At 51.9% G+C, this 16,550-nt stretch overlaps 1 pseudogene; it reads left to right on the top strand.

The window, feature by feature from the left end:
• Positions 1–2,293: 2,293 nt before the first annotated feature.
• LOC141073986 (uncharacterized) overlaps positions 2,294–16,550 on the top strand; it is a 74,554-nt pseudogene continuing 60,297 nt past the window's right edge.

Below are 16,550 nucleotides of genomic sequence, written 5' to 3'. Positions count from 1 at the left end.
GAGATCTTAGACTCATCTATCTGACATCGGAGGGGTGCTGGGTCACACCAATTTTGGCAGAACACGGATGGTGGAGGCACCAGCACTCCACTTGGTGGAGATATGGCAAATGATAAATTGCCATCTAAAGAGGTCACTACTGTGGAGGGCACGGTGAAAAAAGACAGAGGAAACCCACAACACCTAGAAGAAAACAAAGAAATTTATGTAAGAAAAATCCTGCCTAAATTGTACAAAAAGCCACAGCCGCCCCTCCCAATATTCACACCGTGATCTAATGCCCATCAGCAACAATGTACAAACTGAACATGAGGTTATTACTTTACATTCTGATAAGCCTGTATGAAGCCCACTACCACGTCACAGTTACCAAAACAGGGGGGCCCTAGCTTTAAAGGGAATCTGTGCTCCCATTTTTGGCCAATAAGCTGCGGCCACCGCCATCAGGGGCTTATCTACAACATTCTGTAATGCATTCTGTAATGCTGTAGATGAGCCCCGGATGTAACCTGAAAGATAAGAAAAAAAGAGTCAGATTATACTCACCCCGGGATCCGGTCCGATGGGTGTTGCGGTTCGGTCCGGGTCCTCCCATCTTCATGTGATGCCGTCCTCCTTCTTACTGCTGCAGCAGCGCAGGCCCTCTCTGACCTTTCCCAGCGCCTGCGCACTGCAGTAATTTACTCTGCCCTCAACAGGGGGAAGAAGGGGAACGTCATCACATGAAGATGGGAGGACCCGGACTGGACAGCGACACTAACCGCCCCCGGTGAGTATAATATAACTTGTTTTTCTTATCTTTCAGGTTACATCCGGGGCTTATCTACAGCATTACAGAATCTTTTAAAGGTGCGACCTTGGTTACAGTGACAGCGCCCCCGGCAGGGAGAGGGGCAGCGCACTTCCTTACCTAGGTAGACTCCTAGCACGCAGTCCCATGCAAGCAATATTACCCCCTTCTCCCCAGGTAGACCCCCCTCCAGCATGCGCATGCAGCCCCATGCAAGCAACATCACCCCCTTCTCCCCAGGCAGACCCCCCCTCCAGCATCCAGCCCCATGCAAGCAACATCACCACCTCCCCAGGCAGACCCCCCCTCCAGCATGCACATGCAGCCCCATGCAACCAACATCAACCCCTTCTCCCCAGGCAGACCCACCTCCAGAATGCAGCCCCATGCAAGCAACATCACCCCCTTCTCCCCAGGCAGAACCGTCCTCCAGCAACATCACCCCCTTCTCACCAGGCAGACCCCCTCAAGCATGCACATGCAGCCCCATGCAAGCATCACCCCCTGCTCCCCAGGCAGACCCCCCTCCAGCATTCACCCCCATGCAACCAACATCACCCCCTTCACCCCAGGCAGACCTCCCTCTCCAGCATGAACATGCAGCCCCATGCAAGCAACATTACCCCCTTCTCCCGAGGCGGACCCCCCCCCTTCAGCATGCACACGCAGCTCCATGCAAGCAACATCACCCCCTTCTCCCCAGGCATACCCCCCCTCCAGCATGCGCATGCAGCCCCATGCAAGCAACATCACCCCCTTCTCCCCAGGCAGACCCCCCCTCCAGCATCCAGCCCCATGCAAGCAACATCACCACCTCCCCAGGCAGACCCCCCCTCCAGCATGCACATGCAGCCCCATGCAACCAACATCAACCCCTTCTCCCCAGGCAGACCCCCCTCCAGCATGCACATGCAGCCCCATGAAAGCAACATCACCCCCTTCTCCCCAGGCAGACCCCCCTCCAGCATGCACATGCAGCCTCATGCAAGCAACATCACCCCCTTCTCCCCAGGCAGACCCCCCTCCAGCATGCGCACGCAGCCCCATGCAAGCAGCATCACCCCCTTCTCCCCAGGCAGACCCCCCCTCCAGCATGCACACGCAGCCCCATGCAAGCAACATCACCCCCTTCTCCCCAGGCAGAACCGTCCTCCAGCAACATCACCCCCTTCTCACCAGGCAGACCCCCTCAAGCATGCACATGCAGCCCCATGCAAGCATCACCCCCTTCTCCCGAGGCGGACCCCCCCTTCAGCAAGCACACGCAGCCCCATGCAAACAACATCACCTCTTTCTCCCCAGGCAGACCCCCCTCCAGCATGCAGCCCCATGCAAGCAACATCACCCCCTCCCAGCTCGTGCATGAACATCCACTTACCTGCCATGACACCGGCAGGTTCCTGTCTGCTGCTCTGCTCCATGGAGGAGGAGGCCCCGCCCCTTCTGGTCACATGGGCATGACGTCAGCACAACTCCAAGCCGACTTGGATTTAGCCTCTACCTTTTTTTTTTAACAGCTGTAACCGGAAGTAGAAGCGGCTCACTTCCGGTATCACAGATCATCGATCTTGTGGAGCCACAGGAGAGCAGTGTGGAGAGCGCGCAGCACAGGAGCCCGGAGGAGGGAGCGGCCGACACCCCGCAGAGGACAGAAGGGAGACGGTGTGTGGAGGGGGGAGAGAGTGTGGCGGACGGGGGCAGAGCCGGAGCTGGTGCGTGGCAGACGGGGGCGGAGCTGGTGCGTGGCGGACGGGGGCAGAGCCGGAGCTGGTGCGTGGCGGACGGGGGCGGAGCCGGAGCTGGTGCGTGGCGGACGGGGGCAGAGCCGGAGCTGGTGCGTGGCGGACGGGGGCGGAGCTGGTGCGTGGCGGACGGGGGCAGAGCCGGAGCTGGTGCGTGGCGGACGGGGGCGGAGCCGGAGCTGGTGCGTGGCGGGCGGGGGCAGAGCTGGTGCGTGGCGGATGAGGGCGGAGCCGGAGCTGGTGCGTGGTGGATGGGGGCGGAGCCGGAGCTGGTGCGTGGCGGACGGGGGCAGAGCCGGAGCTGGTGCGTGGCGGACGGGGGCGGAGCCGGAGCTGGTGCGTGGCGGGCGGGGGCAGAGCTGGTGCGTGGCGGATGAGGGCGGAGCCGGAGCTGGTGCGTGGTGGATGGGGGCGGAGCCGGAGCTGGTGCGTGGCGGACGGGGGCGGAGCCGCAGCTGGTGCGTGGCGGACGGGGGCAGAGGCGGAGCTGGTGCGTGGCGGGCGGGGGCAGAGCTGGTGCGTGGTGGACGGGGGCGGAGCCGGAGCTGGTGCGTGGGGGGCGGAGCCGGAGCTGGTGCGTGGTGGACGGGGGCGGAGCCGGAGCTGGTGCGTGGCGGACGGGGGCGGAGCTGGTGCGTGGCGGACGGGGGCGGAGCCGGAGCTGGTGCGTGGCGGACGGGGGCGGAGCCGGAGCTGGTGCGTGGCGGACGGGGCGGAGCTGGTGCGTGGCGGACGGGAGCGGAGCCGGTGCTGGTGGGTGGCGGACGGGGGCGGAGCCGGTGCTGGTGGGTGGCGGACGGGGGCGGAGCCGGAGCTGGTGGGTGGCGGACGGGGGCGGAGCCGGTGCGTGGCGGACGGGGGCGGAGCCGGTGCTGGTGGGTGGCGGACGGGGGCGGAGCCGGTGCTGGTGGGTGGCGGACGGGGGCGGAGCCGGTGCTGGTGGGTGGCGGACGGGGGCGGAGCCGGAGCTGGTGGGTGGCGGACGGGGGCGGAGCCGGAGCTGGTGGGTGGCGGACGGGGGCGGAGCCGGAGCTGGTGGGTGGCGGACGGGGGCGGAGCCGGAGCTGGTGGGTGGCGGACGGGGGCGGAGCCGGAGCTTGTGCGTGGCGGACGGGGGCGGAGCCGGAGCTGGTGCGTGGCGTACGGGGCCGGAGCTGGTGCGTGGCGTACGGGGGCGGGGCCGGAGCTGGTGCGTGGCGTACGGGGGCGGAGCCGGAGCTGGTGCGTGGCGGACGGGGGCGGAGCCGGAGCTGGGGCGGAGCTGGTGCGTGGCGGACGGGGGCAGAGCCGGAGCTGGGGCGGAGCTGGGGCGGGGCGGAGCTGGTGCGTGGCGGACGGGGGCAGAGCCGGAGCTGATGCGTGGCGGACGGGGGCAGAGCCGGAGCTGATGCGTGGCGGACGGGGGCAGAGCCGGAGCTGATGCGTGGCGGACGGGGGCAGAGCCGGAGCTGGTGCGTGGCGGACGGGGGCAGAGCCGGAGCTGTTGTGTGTGTGTGTGTGTATATATATATATATAGATATGCAAGTGAGATCTATATGAAATGCATATTTTTCCATCACAATCCCTCCTTATAAGAATCCTGCTCCTTTCACAAGCGCTGCAACTCTTTTATGCTGCCAGTGGGTTGACGCATGCCTGATGCATACGCCCCCCCCTCCATACAGACTTTTGCAAATGGGCGGTCAGGAGGTCTGTCCCTAGCGGGGGTTCATTGCATTGTAATCAAAGTCTCTTAGTCAGCAGTCTATGCAGTCAGTGGTGTGTATTCTCTAGCGGGTAGGTAATTTATTCAGTCAGGTAGGGCTTCCACAGCATCATTCCAGCTCAGGTTGGGTTGGATCAAGGAAATGCTGTAGATATAGTATATCTTGACTTCAGCAAAGCATTTGACAAAGTCTCTCATACAATCCTTATTGAAAAAATGACTAAGTATGGAATGGACAAGGCAACTGTTAGGTGGATTCATAACTGGCTTAGTGATCGGACCCGAAGAGTGGTCGTAAATGGTTGCACATCGGAAGAATGTCTCAAGTGGGGTACCACAGGGCTCTGTCCTGGGACCTGTATTGTTCAACATCTTTATCAACGATTTAGATGAAGGAATTGAGGGTAAACTGATTAAATTTGCTGATGACACAAAGCTAGGAGGGATAGCTAATACTAGAGAAGAGAGAGAGAGGATTCAAAAAGATTTAAATAAACTGGAGAAGTGGGCAGCAACTAACAGAATGGTTTTTAACAGGGAGAAATGCAAAGTACTACATCTGGGCAATAAAAATGAAAAAAGCAAATACAGAATGAGAGGAATAGGGCTAAGCAACAGCACATGTGAAAAAGACTTGGGTATACTAATAGATCACAGACTGAATATGAGTCAACAGTGTGATGCAGCAGCAAAAAAAGGCAAATGCAATTCTAGGATGTATTAACAGAAGCATACAGTCTAGATCATGTGAAGTCATTATTTCCCTCTACTCCTCTTTGGTCAGACCTCATCTGGAATATTGTGTCCAGTTTTGGGCACCACATTTTAAAAAAGACATCAACAAACTGGAGCAAGTTCAGAAAAGAGCGACCAGAATGGTGACCGGTCTGAAAACCCTGTCTTATGAGGAAAGTTTGCAGGATTTGGGAATGTTTAGTTTGCAAAAGAGAAGACTGAGAGGAGACTTAATAGCTGTCTACAAATATCTAAAGGGCTGTCACATTGTAGAAGGATCAACTTTTTTCTCATTTGCACAAGGAAAGACTAGAATCAATGGGATGAAACTGAATGGGAGGAGACACAGATTAGATATTAGAAAAAACTTTTTGACAGAGTGATCAATGAGTGGAACAGGCTGCCACGAGAAGTGGTGAGTTCTCCTTCAATGGAAGTCTTCAAACAGAGGCTGGACAAACATCTGACTGGGATGATTTAGCGAATCCTGCTTTGAGCAGGGGGTTGGACCAGATGGCCCAGGAGGTCCCTTCCAACTCTACGATTCTACGATTCAGGTGTATCTCTTGGTATGAGAGCTTTCTTGCAATGCGATGCGTGGATCCAGGTGGGGGTTCTTCCTCCAGGTTGGTGGCGTCAGCACTTGGAGAAGCGCCATCAAATCTGGAATTGAGTGCTCTCCTTACAAACTTTTTCAACCAACACTTAGTCTCCTGACTTCAGGGCGTGCATACCAGGCACCAAATCTGGACCTGGCCATAAAGAAGAAACTCGAGAATGGACATTAGCAAGAGTCTTGATAAATTCAATTACACAAGCAAAGTATCACATTGCATAGTCAACTGCTGGGAAGAATACCCCTAACCTGAGTTTAGACCAAAATAAAATTTAATATTGGTGACAGCTTTTACTGAGCCTATGGGAGTGTCTAATGCCATGGTTTGTCTCTTGGGCAATTTTTTAGCATGCTGCTCTTAAGTGTCCCACTTAGTCTATGGTGGGGGATGGTGGGAAGTGTGTAGGCCTAAGTCTGACCCTACTGCTGATCAGATCTCTTGTGTCAGGTTTGCTGTGAATGTGGGTCCCTGATCACTTGCTATCACTTCTGGAACCCCATATCTACACACTATTTTTTAGAGTAGCTTCTTTGCAGTAGTCTTCACCAACTGGTTCCTTACTGGGAAAGCTTCAGGCCAGATGATGTGGGAGAACTTTTTCCACTCGCCCAATGTTGCATTTGTTGGGTGCTAGACATCTGCTGGAAATTTGGCTGTTAAGGTGGGAGTCCAGATCAATCAGGTCATTCATCTGTGTCTTCAATTCTGTGTGGGGGCCATGTATCCATTGAACCACCATAGGGTACATACTTTGAGGTAGTGTGGGTGTGCCTTGAGGTAGACGTTTGAGGTAGACAGGGTTTTGGAGTTCAGTGCTTTTGCCCTTCAGCATCCAGCTTTCCTTCTCCTCCTTTGGGGTCTGGTCCTACTACTTCTTGAACAGATCCCAGGACGTCATTTTTTGTCAGGCTTTCTCGTCTTCAGTCGTTATGTAGTTGCCGTCCGGCTCTATGACCTCTCCCACTTTTCCAAATGGTCTTCCTTTGGCTGCCACGTCTGCCATGTCGATACCCCATGCCTCTACTGTTTTCAGTTTTCCGTGTGCCTTGACCTTTAACACTGCCACCACTTTTAGAAGTTGAAGAGCATCCAGCAGGTCCCTGATGGCTCCATGATGCTTCACGGTTGACCCGCTTGCTATGATGAAGTCTCTTGCAGCCCAGATGGGTCCGAAGTCGTGTGCCATGCCATGCGAGTACTTTCGTCAGCGCTATCAGTTCTGCTTCTTGGACTGACAAACTTCTGGACCATAGGATGTCTTGATTGCTGGTTACTGCAGATCTATGGTATCCTGCAGATTTTTCTCTGAAGAGTCCGTATCTGCATCCCCCTCTTGTGAGTGGGAGTAGAATGGCGGTGGAAGATGTATCTGCATCCCCCCCGTGGGAGTAGAGTCAGGCAACGGCTGAGAGCACTGAAGAGTGGTGGGGAGAGAATCTCCATTGGTTGTCCAATAATGACATCAGCAGCCTTGTCCAGGAGGGCGTGTGCTGCAAATATTGTTTTCATGCAGGAGGGCCACCCCCCCTTGCAACTGGATCCAGGCCAGCGGAGAGGTAGTCTAGAGGCCTCTGGTTTTCCTCTGTGGGTCTGTTTTAAGACGCCAGTGGCATGACCTTCTTTTTCCATTCGGTAAAGATGGAATGGCTTCTCGTAGTCAGGGAGGCCTGGAGCTGGCGCAGAGACTATGGAGTCTTTCAGTTTCCTGTACGAGATGAAGGCTGCAATGCGTTGATGCAATTGTACAGAGGCTGCATTAAGACTGGAGCACCAGGGATCCAAGTTCTGCAGTACGAGACTAGACCAAGGAAGGCCAGCGGTCTTCCGGTCATCTGTCAAGCGGTTTGTCTGGCGGGCAATACGGTGTCTTCAGGAACGTAACTTGCTTTTGACACCTGGACTCTGTTTTTCCAGAACTTGCGTTGCTGCTCCACCAGGTAGAGTAGAGGAGATGAGGAAAGGGCTGTGCAGGTAGAGATGTCGATGACTTATGCATGTTCTGCAATCCAGTTGACGAGGATGGAGGACAATGCTTTGGTGAGCTGTGAAAGGCTGTTCTGGGCCCTCTTGGGCATCACTGTCCATGTGTTCTGCACCCCCCTTGTGCGTTTTCAGGTCGTCCAGGTGAACATTGAAGGAAGCATTGGACAGATCCATCACTGTGAGCACTGTTGCTGTGACTGGCATGTTTGACAGCAGAGTGTGCAGATCTGGCACAACTGGGGTTTCAAACATGGTTGTTTTGTTCACAGCCCTCAAGTCATGCACCATTCTGAACCTGGCTGCTTCTCCTTTCACAGGTTTCCTCCTGATTGGGAAAAGCTGGGACTGCACGATGATTCCTATGGACGAGGTGGCTCAATCTGGCCTTGCTCTTCACAATTCTGTGAGGGACTACCATCTTCTGGCACAGAGCCGGCAGGGAAACAAGCCGTTTACTGGGGTCCTCTTCATCAGAGATGACGTTCAGCTGAGCTTTATTGCTCTCCACCAAGGCGGTCATTGTGGTAACTCCTGCTCTGATCACAGGGGGTCTTTTTGCTGGGACGTCTTCTTTACCAGCCAAAACACAAGCCGTGGAGACACCATCACATGTTTCTCAACGCAAGCAATGACTAGCCAGGTCTTTCCCCAGGAAGGAACAACCACAGGAAGGGCAGTCTCCAATGAAGGAAACCACCTATGCCTCTAGACATTGCTTCTACTGGCCATTTTCCTACTCCACACTGATGAGGGGCAATACCCCGAAACAGCTGTCTGTGGATGGATACCATGTTTTGGCATAGGTGGTTTCCTTCATTGGAGACTTCCCTTCCCGTGGTTGTTCCTTCCCGGGGAAAGACCTGGCTAGTCATTGCTTGCGTTGAGAAACATGTGATGGTGTCTCCACGGCTTGTGTTTTGCATGTTTTTACATATTTCCCATAAGGGATGGGGGGGGCATTGCTCTAGAATCACTGCATTGAGAAACATGTGATGGTGTCTCCGCAGTGTTGGATGTTGATCTCCAGGAGTTCATTCATCCTCATTTTTCACATTCTTTAACAGCAAGCAGCCGTTCCTTTCACCTAGCTTGATCTCAGGTCAGCATTTGTTAACCAGTTTGAGGAGCTGAGTGGCCTTCTTCTGGTCCAGGGCCTGGATAAACTTCAGGGAGCACCTTCAGAATCTTGTCCAAGATGATCCTCTGGAGCCGGAAGCAGTGCAGCCATTTCACGAAGCGTGTAAGGTCCCTTTGGGTTGAAAATTTCCTGGCCCATACCCAAGTTCTTCGGCCGTTTGTTGAACAGCCATTCCACTCAGACCTCCAGTTGGTCAGAGACAGTTTGACTCTGGGTGGTGGACAGGGGATGCTGGGCATTGTGAGGGTGCGGGGTTCCAAACTTGAGTGACACCCACCCTGGCGCAACTTGAAGTCTCCCTTGGGCCACAGGCTATTGGGTACTATATCCAGCACCTCCTTGAGTAGGCTTGCACCGGTTCAAGGCTCTTGTAGGGCCACCAGCATGATTGATTCTTCTTGGGTCAGAGGTGGAGAAAATGTCATGCCAATGTCTCTCATCCGGTGGGGTGGGCTGCTCTCCACCATAAACTGAAACAGGATGGAGTGTCCTGGCTGTGTCCACACGCTCAGGGGCTTGTAAAGCCCCCATCACACATAGCGATTTTTTGTGACGCAACAGCGATCTCACCAGCGAGATCGTTGTGTGTGACAGCTATCAGCGACTGGCCCCCCTGCCGGGTATCGCTGATCGTTGTTGAAACATCTGTACATTTTTGGGGTCGCTGGTCTCCCGCTGGCCAGCACGCATCGCTGCGTGTGACAGGCGGGAGACCAGCGAGCTGGAGCTGGTAACCAAGGTACACATCGGGTTTCTAAGGGGAGCGCGCCCCTTAGAAACCCGATGTGTACCTTGGTTACCAGCTCTCTGCATCAGCACGCTGGTAATTAAGATACAATGCGGGTAACTAAGCGACGTGCGTCGCTTGTTACCCGCGTGTCACTGGTACTGATCGCTGGTGAAGCTGCCTGTTTGACAGCTCACCAGCGATCATGTAGCGACACACCAGCGATCCTGACAAGGTGATATCGTTGTCAGGATCGCTGGTGAGTCGCTATGTGTGACGGGGCCCTAAGCTGGGAATGTCTGACTTGACCTTCAATCCCCACACAAGACACAGTGTTCTGATAGGCAGGAGGGGTTGGGGAGTTCCACATGCCTCATCACACTTCTGACTACACCAGTGTCCACAAGGAAAGATATGACAACCCCCGGAGATTTGAGGTATTGGGTCCGCTGATGGAATTTTACATGTCAGGGGCGTGATGTCTTGCGGACCTGGCTTGCCTCTGTCCTATAGACAGGGTTCTTCACTGTTTCCTGTGTTTCTTGCTTGGCCTATTCCCCTGCGTGATGTCCTGGGCTGCCGGGGTGCTGTGCACTGGTTCCGGAAATGACCAAGGTTGCCACAGTTGTAACACCTGATGGGTCTCCCGTCCCTGCAGGGTGGGTGCTCTTCCACATCGGTGGCCACCATAGGAGGGGCTGTCTTCCGCACTCCTGGGTGGGACTGAATTCTTCTGGCTACTGCGAGCAGGGCATCTACGGCTATTGACCTGTACTCAGGCCTGGTCACTATCAGCAGCTTCTTGATTGGTTCTCTTAGTCCATGCCTAAAGGCCTCTGCCAACATTTGTTTGTGTATCTGACCATGAATAGTGAAGCCTAAGTCTTGGAATACTTGCCTCACTCTGCCATGAAACTTGTCTACAGACTCTGTCTCGGCCTGGCTCATGTTATGTAGGCTGAGTGCTTGTCTGGCTTTGGCCTACTCTCTGAGCTGCTCAATTAGCTTTGATCCTGACTGGCAGGAGTGCACATCTAATTCTGATGGAAGCTTGAAGTGTTCCTTCATGATTGGCCAGAGTGTTTCACCTGCTTTTAATTCCATTATGGACCAGAGATCAATCCAGATTGCAGATGTTTGCTGGCTCTGCTGCATTCTTCAGTAAAATGGCATGGGGTCCATATCTGGGTCTGGCAGATTTTTCAGAATACTGAACACCTGACTAGGGGTGAAGGGCACATAATGTAAGAGTTCTGGCTCTATCTGCCCCTGCCTACTTGGTGTCTGTGGGTTTCTTCACCTAGTACTGGGCAGCATGTATGCTGTCCCCTCTTCATATTCATCAGAGGAGAAACTGTGACATTGTGTGGGTGCTCCCCTCTTCTGAGGTTGCAGGTCTGCCTGGCACTTAGGATCCTCATTGTAAGACCCAGCAGCTGCAAACGCTGATGACTCACACCTCCCTTCTGCTAGCTGTTGTATTGGGGGGGCACCTGTGGTGTTACGTGTAGGGAGTGTTTCACTTTCTTCTCCTGGTATCCTAGCTGGCTCTTTAGAGAGGATGCCCTGTGGAGATAAGGACACCTCATTTTCTGGATTTGGCACTGGCCCAGCTGGTGACAATGAACTGAGAGGTGGGAGAGAGGGTGAGGAGCAGGGAGGGGTAGAGGAGAGAGTGGAAAGGTGGGGAGATGAAAAAAAAAAAGAGGGAGGAGAGGAGGAAGGTGATAGAAGAAGAGGGGAGAGAGAAGACGAGGGGGATGAAGGAGGAGGAAAGACAGAGGGAAAAGATGAGGGAGGAGGAAATATAGGAGGAAAAATAGATGAGGGAGGAGTGGAGAGGGAAGGAGCAGCGGACTCCTTCCCCTTTTCTGCAGTCAGAGAAGGCATGCTTGGACTTGTGCCTTCTCCCTGGGGGGGGGGGGAGTGGGAAGCGGGGTGCCTCACAGACGGCACAGCTTAGAATTCCGCTGAAAACACTTTTTTCTCTCTTGTACACGTAAAAATAATCCTTTCCTGTTCACCTAACTCTCAGTACTTCTATGCTGTAAATCCGCTGCCACTTTATAAAACGCGGACTTCAATTCAGCTCAACTAACTAACTTCCCTTTTTTCTTAATGCATTATGCCATGCTGCAGCTTAAAAGCTGCCCCTGTAAATCTACATTCTTAACTTTCTGAATAACACTTACTATGTCTATTCCAAAAACTTCAAAGATAAAGGTGATTAAAACTTCAAAAACTTCACAACCCTTTTTTTAAACTTGCTTAAAAAGGAAAGAAAAAAGCAAAAAAAAACCAAAATATTTATAAAAACTTCAAAAGAAAATGGAAAACTAATAAAAACTCAAAAAATGGAGAAAAAAGAAAACAAAGAATAATCAAGAAGTTGGTAAAACTTGAAAAGAACACCTCCAAAAAGAAATCAAAAATCCAAAATTCAGTACAACTTCCAGCAATAAAATGTCCGTGCACAAATGGAGGATACACACACTTCCCCTTTCCTCTGCCTGCATCTCTCAGTAAAATCTTCTGAGAACAATGGAAACAAAAGAGCAAACTGAGACAATGGTATATATTCAACAACCCAGCATTCCCAAAAACTCTCACACTACAGTAAAAAACTTCCACCAAATGCAAGATAAAACAAGGGAAAAGCAGAGTACAGAACAAATGTGACAATATGAAAAATATCAGAGAAGCACCCTACGGGCAAAAGAGGAAGTGTAAAAGGAAAGGAAAAAAACTTTCTGCTTCAGATCTTCGTTGATGCACATATAGACGTCCGGGGAGAAATCGAGGCCCTCTTTAGTGACACGTAGCACAAGCAGCTCTGGTAACCAACAACTGCCAATCACACTTGGTGTACTACGCTCGGTCACCCGGGAATGTTAACACACTGTACCGGTTGTCCCGCCGGTAACAGGAATCAGTGATAACTCCCACAAAATTGCCACCATCTGTACCTGGCTGGCCTCTCCTGTCCTTCCGATGTACAGGTGAATCGGTGGCAACCTGTCAAGTGATTTGGCTTGCGATATTTCCCCCAAGCTAAACACTACCACGTGCCTGGCGATCTGGGTACTCCTGTCCCTTCCGATGCATGGGTGTATATGTGATAGCTTGATAGGAGACTAGACTAGTGATATCTCTCTAAGCCCCCACAACCCATACCTGGATAGGCTTCTCCTGTCCTCCCTGTGTACAGGTTTATTTGTGAGGACTTAGCAGGGGAAGTTGAATCTCAGATATCGGTTTCCCAGCAACCACATGCACAATCAATCACCGTTCCACCAGCTCTATCCCGGATCTAGACACAAACAGGACCCAAAGCAGACACCTTGGCTTATCCCAGGGTTTGGATAAGGGTGTGGACTTTTACACTACCTGGGAATGCGGTGGTGACCACACCTGACCGGCTAGAGGTACAGACCCGGACTGGGCACAGGGGACATTCTGGTAAGATAACCAGATTTTCTTACCTTATGGAGTTGCGCAAATCTCCGTCCCCATGAGCCAAGGCCTTAGTCGGCACCTCCGTCTCTCTGGTCAGCAGGGTCCCCGTGCGTTTCGTCCACAGCCCCGCGTCTCTGCGCCACATGATATGGAAATTTGGATAGTTATATTTCTGTGTGCTGCGGCCTGTCCTAATTAGAACAGAGTCTCATTGAGCGCTCAACAGAAAAGACACCCTAAACACCTTGTTAGCAGTATCTCTTTCCAGCAGGACTCTGCTGGTTTATTGCACATACGCGTATATGGTTTTATCATTACATACAGAAAGGAGTGGTTAGTCAATTAACATAAGGTTTGTGTTTTAATGCTATTGACTATTTGAGTAAATGAACTTATATGGCAGTGTCCGACAGGGTGATTTAGCATCATATGATTTACTCTTATGCATTGTCTAGCAATGTCAGCAAACCTCCGATATCAGCTAGTGCATCTGGTCCAACTTCCTCCTTTCCCATGGCTGGCTGATATATCACAAGACAATGCTACCATGAGACTATGCTGGTTCTCCAGACTGGCTCATGGGGTTAGTAGGTCATTTTCAGCAATTGATTATAAGGTTCAAGATAGCTATGAAAATGTGTCTATCAGTATATAAGGATATATGCAAGTGAGATCCGTATGAAATGTATATATTTCCATCACCGCTGGAGTGTGGTGGACGGGAGATAAAACATAACCTTTAGTAAGATAGTAGGATAAAAACAATTTTGTGTCCCCCAGAGTGAATTAATATAAATGTATCGGTGAAGTCACAAATAAAGGGGCGTGAGGAGCACAGCCCGATCAGGAGGAATGATTCCCACTTGCAATGGCCGAACTGCAACCAGCAAGTCCCAGAATCTCACGTTATGGATCTGGGAGAATCCCACAGAACCCCGCAAACAATGACTGACAGATTCTGGCTGCATATAACAGTAATGACTGGAATCTGGATGACATTAATAGAGTTACCACCCGAAATATGCCAGAGCAATAAGTGAGGAAAGGCACAAGCTCAGCCATTCATGAAGGGGGTGCGGGAGGAAAAGGAGATCCTGGGTCCAGGATGCTCCATATAGGACAAGGGGAAGAAAATTCCCTACAAGACCCTAAAGGGCTAACAGTAGTCTATCCCCAAGACTCCCCCCTGACTGTCCACAGCTCCCCCTATGCTAAACAAGCCCTGCACACCCCCATGGAAGGGCCCAATGCGTTTCTTCCAAGCTGAGTCATCAGGGGACTTATCCTTGTGATAGGAGGTCAGGTGCCATAGTGCTGAGCTAAATGGGGGGGGAGGGGAGTATGAAATACATACCATGGTACTTCCGGTGGTTGAAACGCACACCAGGGTGCCATAAAGGTGCGTGAGCCGCAAGGAAAAAATCTGCGACACTCAAATGAAGGCGGACTACTAATTGTGTCCCATGAGGCAGAGGCGTGCACTCCACAACCTAGTGTTTCCAGTAAGTGGAACGCACGCCAAAATAACTTGTGGTTTCTTCAACCACATAGAAGTAGAATATGCAACCGAGTTGGCTTGATGATGCGCGGTCCACAGCCTTTTATTTCCGGCATGTGTAACGCACGCCAATGCCACATGCGGCATGAGGAACGCACGCCAATGCCACATGCGGCATGAGGAATGCACGCCAATGCCACATGCGGCATGAGGAATGCACGCCAATGCCACATGCGGCATGTGGAACGCACGCCAATGCCACATGCGGCATGTGGAACGCACGCCAATGCCACATGCGGCATGTGGAACGCACGCCAATGCCACATGCGGCATGTGGAACGCACGCCAATGCCACATGCGGCATGTGGAACGCACGCCAATGCCACATGCGGCATGTGGAACGCACGCCAATGCCACATGTGGAACGCACGCCAATGCCGCATCCGGCAAGTGGAACGCACGCCGACGCCACATCTGGCAAGTGGAACGCATGCTGACGCCACATCCGGCAAGTGGAACGCACGCCGACGCCACATCCGGCAAGTGGAACGCACGCCAATACCACATCCGGCAAGTGGAAAGCACGCCAACGCCACATCCGGCTTTGATGGCACCTTCCCTTTAAACTGCCATGGTTTTTGTTGCAGCCGCTCCTGTGCCGTCCCTGCGGTGTACATCTATGTTATGGTTCCAAAAGGAGTTAATTTGTAAAAAAAAAATGTTTCACTTGTTAAAAAATAGTAAAACGTGTCTTCTGCTTTATGTTTTTCTTTTTACAAGAATTGTTGGAGCCAATTTTTCATTAGAAACTTTTTAATGTCGGCTTTTTCTGGAGTTTTTCTTGTAATATAGGAAAGTCTTAGGCCAGAAATAATCCCCATAAATCACTGTACATGGAGACTTTGGGATCCAATCATTTCTGTCCGCGTTGATTGTGGAAACAAAAAATCTTTTCTAAAAGCCTCAAACTTCTGTGTGTGACTCAGAGCTGAGATCTAACGTGATAGAAGATTCCAGTGTGGGGAAGACGGGAAACCTTCATATAGACGGCCGGTGGGGATGGAGGCAGTGACCGACTCTGGCCAAATCTGTCTCTAGAGCCGTAGTAGAAGATGAAGATGTCGTCCTCATCATGAAGTTGTTATTTCTCATGTCGCGTGTAATGAATCTCTCCTGCAGTATTGCTAATGCCGATTCCAGTGTCGGTAATGAGACGAGAATTAGCGTTATGGAAGATGAGTCTATGAGGAACGTGTTCAGCTGCCGACTCCGAGGAGGAAGCTGCTTGTTGTCTGTGGCCTAAATATATAGGTTTTATTAGTAGATGTCAGGGAAGAAAACTAAACCCTGTAAGATAATAAATCTCCTCATATGTTTCTCTTATTATCTCCAGTAATTGTATTATTACACAGGATTCTTATGATGTTACATCGGATCATCTTCTTCTCATTCAGGTCTCTACAATATCGGATCCTCTCAGTGAAGATCTTCTACAAAAGAGAATTTTCCTGATTTACCCATCAAGGATGGATATGGACAGAGACAAGATGGCGGAGAGGATATTGCACCTCACCCTAGAGATCCTCTTCCGTCTCACTGGAGAGGTGAGAGATTCTGATGACCTCACATTACATCATTCTTATCTATGGGAATAACAGAAGGACAGAACTGGAGAGGTGAGGACTCTGGAAATGTCTGTAGTGAGATTTATTCATGTGTCTCTCCATAACCAGGATTACACAGTGGTGAGGAAGACCTCTAGTGATCGCTGTCAGGACCCTGTGTCTGAGGGATGGGGAAGACCCCTGAGCCCAATCACGGGGCCTCCACCTCACCCCCTGATCCATGAGGACATCAATGACCAGAAGATCCTAGAACTCATCTACAAGATGACTGAGCTGCTGACTGGAGAGGTGACACTGCTGGGAATGCTGGGACATTATACAGTAACGCTATGAAGGGATCGGGGGATGACGGTATCATTGTATGTGTCAGGTTCCTATAAGGTGTCAGGATGTCGTTGTCTATTTCTCCATGGAAGAGTGGGAGTATTTAGAAGGACACAGCGATCTGTACAAGAATGTCATAATGGAGGTTCCCCAGCCCCTCACATCTCCAGGTAATAGGACTATATACACACGGCCTATAATTATCTGTA

Source organism: Dendrobates tinctorius, unplaced genomic scaffold (assembly GCF_039654945.1).
Source record: "Dendrobates tinctorius isolate UK_male_01 unplaced genomic scaffold, ASM3965494v1 ptg000321l, whole genome shotgun sequence".
In the NCBI taxonomy this organism is placed as follows: Eukaryota; Metazoa; Chordata; class Amphibia; order Anura; family Dendrobatidae; genus Dendrobates; species Dendrobates tinctorius.
Note: the sequence above shows the minus strand (reverse complement) of the source record. Positions and strands in the feature narration are given on the sequence as shown.